A 7,516-nucleotide genomic window follows, 5' to 3' on the forward strand; every position below is an offset into this window, starting at 1 on the left:
ATCCAGAGAAAACCATAATTCAAAAAGATACATGCACCCCAATGTTCATTGCAGCACAATACGATGGCCAAGACATGGAAACAACCTAAATGTCCATCAACGGATGAATGGATAAAGAAGATGTGGTACATGTATACAATGGAGGACTTCCCTGGTGGCACAGTGGTTAAGAATCCGCCTGCCAATGCAGGGGACACGGGTTCAATCCCTGGTCTGGGAAGATCCCACATGCCACGGAGCAACTAAGCCCATGCACCACAACTACTGAGCCTGTGTTCTAGAGCCCGTGAGCCACAATTACTGAGCCCACATGCCACAACTACTGAAGCCTGCGCACCTAGAGCCTGTGCTCCACAACAAGAGAAGCCACCGCAATGAGAAGCCCGCACACCACAACGAAGAGTAGCCCACGCTCGCCGCAAATAGAGAAAGCCTGTGCGCAGCAATGAAGACCCAATGCAGCCAAACATAAGTAAATAAAATAATTTATATATATACAATGGAATATTACTCAGCCATAAAAAAGAACAAAATAATGCCATTTGCAGCAACGTGGATGGACCTAGAGATCGTCATACTGAGTAAAATAAGTCAGAGAAAGACAAATATATGATATCGCTTATATATGGAATCTAAAAAAAATGGTACAAATGAACTTATTTGCAAAACAGAAATAGAATCACAGATATAGAAAGCAAACCTATGGTTACCAAGGGGGAAAGTCGGGGGGAGGGATAAATTGGGAGATTGGGATTGACATATATACACCATACAAAATAGATAACTAGTAAGGACCTACTGTATAGCACAGGGAACTCTACTTAATACTCTGTAATGACCTATATGGGAATAGAATCTAAAAAAGAGTGGATATATGTATATGGATAACTGATTCACTTTGCTGTACAGTAGAAACTAACACAACATTGTAAGTCAACTATACTCCAGTAAAAATTAATTTTAAAAAATGATAAAGATTACAGTATTGTAAATAGCCTCATAGACCTACTAGACGTCCTTCAGTCCTGAGTTTCTAACATTTAGTATGACACTAGAAACCCAGTCGTGTACTTGGCCATTGTCTTCATGTGTAGCGACAGCAGGAAGCCCTAGTTCATTATCAAACGCAGCTTGCTAGGGCCTCATCTACAGTGCAGGGTTATAAAAGTATTCCACCAAGTTCATGACCTTCCATTCCCTGAGCAGCTGGTAGAAATTTGGCAAATCACAGAGAGTTGGTATTTGGTGGACATCTATTCAAAACAGAGCTATACATGTAATTTCCTTCTCCTTGAGTACATTAATTTGGAAGTCTCCCTCAAGAACCTCCAATTTTTGAGTCAAATACCCAAACTGATATTCAACCCGGGGGGAAAAACTGGCAAGTGAAAGGGGGACAATTATTGCACATGAAGTTAAAAAGAAAACATATGGGACTTCCCTGGTGGTGCAGGGGTTAAGAATCCGCCTGCCAATGCAGGGCACGTGGGTTCGAGCCCTGGTCCGGGAAGATCCCATATGCCGCAGGGCAACTAAGCCCGCGCGCCACAGCTACTGAACCTGCACTCTAGAGCCCGTGAGCCACAACTACTGAGCCCATGTGCCATAACTACTGAAGCCCATGCACCTAGAGCCCGTGCTCCGCAACAAGAGAAGCCACTGCAATGAGAAGCCCGCGCACCACGAGGAAGAGTAGCCCTCGCTCGCCGCAACTAGAGAAAGCCTGTGCGCAGCAATGAAGACCCAACGCAAAGATAAATAAATAAATAATTTTTTTTTTTTAAAAGAAAGAAAACATATGCCTCTTTTGACTACCTCAGGGAGGTGAGATAATGTTTATCAACAGATGGCAAGTATAAAACTGGAAGCCAAGTCAACTCAACTCTTGGTGTGATGCATTATAATGTCTTTCTCCATCACCGGGCAAGCACCCCATCTTGCCTAAGCCTCCTCCATTGTGTTAACTCCACATGGATGGATTCTGTCAAGTGGAACACGGGCTGGGTGGCAGTACCCTTGTTGGCTGCCGTAATATCAGCGGGACGGTAAATACCAACTGCTGGCATCTATTAAAAGCAGAAGTGACTAAGCTTTTGAAAATTGGTTAAGTAATGTGCCACCTGTTCTCTGCTCCACAGACAAGGGGGGAGGAGGACTGGGCGTGAATGTGGGAGCAGCAGAGATTTTAGCACCCCAAGAGCCACGTGGAGGCTTGTTTTTCGGAGGGAGTTACTAAACCCTATGGTTTATGGGGATGAGAGTTGTGCAGAACCCCTTGCAGCTACTGCTAGGCTTCCTCTGTCAATATCCTCTGGTAATTTTGCTGAATATTCTCTTCTATCCCCTCAGGATGCCTGAAGCTCTTTCCCACTCCCCCTACCCGGTCTGCCTGCATTCATGCCTGGGCGGAAGGGAGAGGTGAGTATACTGTCAGAGGCTGGTAATCGGTGGCAAGCGGAGCTGGTCAGGAGAAATGGAGGCGGCTTGTTGGCCCCAGTGAATTTTGTTCTCTTGTGCAGATAATAGGCAGCTGACCAACATATAATCAAGTTTGCTCCTGTGGACTAAAAGTGCAAATGTGAGCTCTGACTAGGTGGATTTCGACATGTGCCTCTTCTCCAAGGGAGAAATGGGAGAATAGCTGCAGACTCTTACAAGGAACAGGAGGGTTTTAGAGGTTGAGCACACCCTACCGGCCTTCACATCCCAGACACAGGTTTTTGGTTTTTTCTAAATCACGGCTAAGGCCCGTGAGCACACAACCCAGGAATGACCCATTTGACGGAATGACCAGTAGGGAATTTCAATAGGGTTATTCACCAAGAGGGTGTATCCAAATTGCCAGCTGGCCACTGTGCATTTACTCTTTCTACTTTGTATCTGGGGAGGTGCAAATGGAAAGCTGTTTTTTAAGGAACACACCATTTCCTTCAACATAAAGCTTTAAGGAAATTCTGTACAAAACCCTTCATAGCTGGGCCACTTGCTTACCTGTTCAAGCTTACCTGCCTCTCCTTCCCATCCGCCCTCAGCTGCCAGGGGGAACGCAGGTGGCGTGACTCTGACCCTTTGCATGAAAGTCTGGTTCTTTTCTACAGGACTGTGCTGCGTTTCATCTTGGAAGAGCTTACTGATTTCTGCATCCACCCTCTTCCGCTTTACTGAAGTCACTGAATTCCTTTTCTTTGTGTCACTGTTATTCCTGAAAGCAAGGAGGGGGGTTTTGTCAGTCTTCCTTCTTTGCCGATGGCATTCCGTATGGATTTGCTGATGGAGTAAATAGTGAGTTTTCATGAGTCCCTGAAGTACTCTGAACCACACTTCCCTGTGCTGCTCCTGTTCTCAAATGCAGTCTCTAATTCTGGAAAAGTGGGTAACCAGACAAGAATGTTTGGTCTGAAAGAGAGTAGTATCTTCTACCTGAAGTGCTTTCCGCATGAGTCACTTGTCCCGGCAGTTTGCTAGTTGAGTCAAAGGCTGAGGTACCTAATCGCAAAGAATGCAAAATGCTTCTCTTCTGCCTTAATGGTGAAATGATTCTTTTTCAGAGCACCTCATGTCTGTAAATGCTTAGCTTTCTCTAGGGTCTAGAGTTAACTGCAATGCTCTTTGCATTTGCTACTGCATGATGGGCTTTTTCGTATCCTACTCTAGATTCCAAAGTTATGTCCAATGTGCGATTCCATGGTGGGAGGTGTGGCATTTTGCTGAGTCTTGGAAAAATGTAACACCCTTGTCTCACCCCTGGTCACACTTCAGAATTACCTGGTATGATTTTTAAAAATACAGATGGAATTCTTTGCACACCACATTACAGACAGAGGAGTTTTTATATGTTAAGTTAGAAACTGTAAAGAATCTGAGACTTCACCCTATTTTCAAGCTAACAAGTTAGCCTACCATAGTTCCATATACCTTTTATGAGAAGACATAAGAGCTCTAGGTCAGAGATAACCTCACAGCAAAAACAGCAGCCAGAGCAGCATCTTGCACTGGGTCCCACCTCCACCCCCCACAGGGTGACATACTGAGGGCCAGATGCTTCCTGCACTTGCAGTGGGGAGCACTACAGCAGAGGAACCCTGAAATTAGGAAACTTTGAGCCTACAAGGCTGCTAACACATCTGCCCATCCTTCCTTCTGGATAAGCACATTATTCATGTACCTGGAATGTAGGCAAACCTCTGGGGAAAAAGGGAACGTATCTCTGGCTTATTGCTCTGAGGTGTCTCTGAGGAGGTACATCTCTAAATCTCTTCAAAGGGATACCTTATCTCTAGCTTCCAAGGATGTGTGTTATTTAAATATATCCTTTGCAAATTTGAAGATAATTCAAATAAATGGAAAGATATCTCATGCTCTTGGATTGGAAGAATTAATATCGCTGAAATGGCCATACTACCCAAGGCAATCTACAGATTTAATGCAATCCCTATCAAATTACCTATGACATTTTCACAGAACTAGAATATATAATCCTAAAATTTATACGGAATCATAAAAGACCCAGAATTGCTAAAGCAATCCTGTGGGAAAAGACTAAAGCTGGAGGTATAACCCTCCCAGACTTAAGACAATACTACAAAGCTACAGTAATAAAAACAGCATGGTATTGGTACAAAAACACAAGGATCAATGGAACAGAATAAAATATCCAGACATAAACCCACACACTTATGGTCAATTAATCTTTGATAAAGGAGGCAAGAATATACAATGGAGAAAAGAGTCTCTTCAGCAAGTGGTGATGGGAAAGCTGGACAGCTGCATGCAAATCAATGAAGTTAGAACACTCCCACACACCACACACAAAAATAAACGAAAAATGGCTTAAAGTTTAAATATAAGACATGACACCATAAAACTCCTAGAAGAGAATATAGGCAAAACATTCTCTGGCATAAAATTGTAACAGTGTTTTCTTAGGTCAGTCTCCTAAGGCAATAGAAATAAAAGCAAGAGTAAACAAGTGGGACCTAATCAAATTTAAAAGCTTTTGCACAGCAAAGAAAACCATAAACAAAACACAAAGACAACCTACAGACTGGGAGAAAATATTTGCAAACTATGCAACAGACAAGGGATTTTAATTTCCTAAATATACAAACAGCTCATATAACTCAATAGTAAAAAAAACCAAACAACCCAATCAAAAAATGGGCATAAGACTGAAATAGACATTTCTCCAAAGAAGACATAGAGGTGGCCAATAGGCACATGAAAAAATGCTCAACATCACTGATTATTAGAGAAATGCAAATCAAAACTATGGTGATGTATCACCTGATGCCGGTCAGAATGGCCATCATTAAAAAGTCTACAGGGACTTCCCTGGTGGCGCAGTGGTTAAGAATCTGCCTGCCAATGCAGGGGACATGGGTTCGAGCCCTGGTCCAGGAAGATCCCACATGCTGCAGACCAACTAAGCCTGTGTGCCACAACTACTGAGCCTGAATGTCGCAACTACTGAAGCCCGTGTGCCTAGAGTCCATGCTCTGCAACAGGAGAAGCCACCTCAGTGAGAAGCTCATGCACCACAATGAAGAGTTGCCCCTGCTTGCCGCAACTAGAGAAAGCCCATGTGCAGCAATGAAGACCCAACGCAGCCAAAAAATAATATAAATAAATAAATAAATAAAAAATAAATAAGAAAACTAATTTCTACCTTTTATAATAAATGCTGGAGAGGGTGTTGAGAAGAGAGAACCCTCCTATACTGCTGGTGGGAATGTAAAAAATTGGTGCAGCCACTATGGAGAACAGTATGGAGTTTCCTTAAAAATCTAAAAATAGAGTTACCATATGGTCCAACAATCCCACTCCAGGGCATATATCCGGAGAAAACTCTAATTTGAAAAGATACATGCACTCAATGTTCATAGCAGGACTACTTACAATTGCCAAGACACGGAAACAACCTAAATGTCCATCCACAGATGAATGGATAAAGAAGATGTGGTGTACACACACACACACACACACACACACACACACACACACACAAAATGGAATACTACTCAGCCATAAAAAAGAATGAAATAATGCCATTTGCAGCAACATGGATGGACCTAGAGATTATCATACTGAATGAATTCAGACAGAGAAAGACAAATATTGTATGATATCATTTATAGAAGGATTCTAAAAACTATTATAACTGAACTTATATACAAAACAGAAACAGCCTCAGAGACATAGAAAACAAACTTATGGTTACCAAAGGGGAAAGGGGAGGAGGAGGGATAAATGAGAAGTCTGGGATTAGCATATACAAACTACTATATATAAAACAGATAAACAACAAGGTCCTACTGTATAGCACAGGGAACTATATTCTGTAATTGTAATAAACCATAATGGAAAAGAATATGAAAAAGAAGAAAAAAAATATGAATCACTTTGCTGTACACCTGAAACTAACACAACACTGTAAATCAACTATATTTCAATTAAAAAAAACACCCCACCAAATATGCCCTTTTGTCAGAAGACCCAGACCATACAGGAATATGAGAAATTCATGGACACCTCCTAGAGAAATGGAAATAAAAACAAAAATAAACAAATGGGACCTAATGAAACTTCAAAGCTTTTGCACAGCAAAGGAGACCATAAACAAGACCAAAAGTCAACCCTCAGAATGGGAGAAAATATTTGCAAATGAAGCAACTGACAAAGGATTAATCTCCAAAATTTACAAGCAGCTCATGCAGCTCAATATCAAAAAACAAACAACCCAATCCAAAAATGGGCAGAAGACCTAAATAGACATTTCTCCAAAGAAGATATACAGATTGCCAACAAACACATGAAACAATGCTCAACATCATTAATCATTAGAGAAATGTAAGTCAAAAGTACAATGAGATATCATCTCACACCGGTCAGAATGGCCATCATCAAAAAATCTACAAACAATAAATGCTGGAAAGGGTGTGGAGAAAAGGGAACCCTCTTGCACTGTTGGTGGGAATGTAAATTGATACAGCCACTATGGAGAACAGTATGGAGGTTCGTGAAAAAACTACAAATAGAACTACCATACGACCCAGCAATCCCACTACTGGGCATATACCTTGAGAAAACCATAATTCAAGAAGAGTCATGTACCAAAATATTCATTGCAGTTCTATATACAATAGCCAGGACATGGAAGCAACCTAAGTGTCCATCAACAGATGAATGGATAAAGAAGATGTGGCACATATATACAATGGTATATTACTCAGCCGTAAAAAGAAACAAAATTGGGTTATTTGTAGTGAGGGGGACGGACCTAGAGTCTGTCATACACAGTGAAGTAAGTCAGAAAGAGAAAAACAAATACCGTATGCTAACACATATATATGGAATCTAAGAAAGAAAAAAAAAAGGTCATGAAGAACCTAGGGGCTAGACGGGAATAAAGACACAGACCTACTAGAGAATGGACTTGAGGATATGGGGAGGGGAAGGGTAAGCTGTGACAAAGTGAGAGAGTGGCATGGACATATATACACTACCAAACGTAAAATAG

This window comes from Mesoplodon bidens (genome assembly GCF_964165515.1).
Source record: "Mesoplodon bidens genome assembly, chromosome: 17".
NCBI classification, from domain to species: domain Eukaryota; kingdom Metazoa; phylum Chordata; class Mammalia; order Artiodactyla; family Ziphiidae; genus Mesoplodon; species Mesoplodon bidens.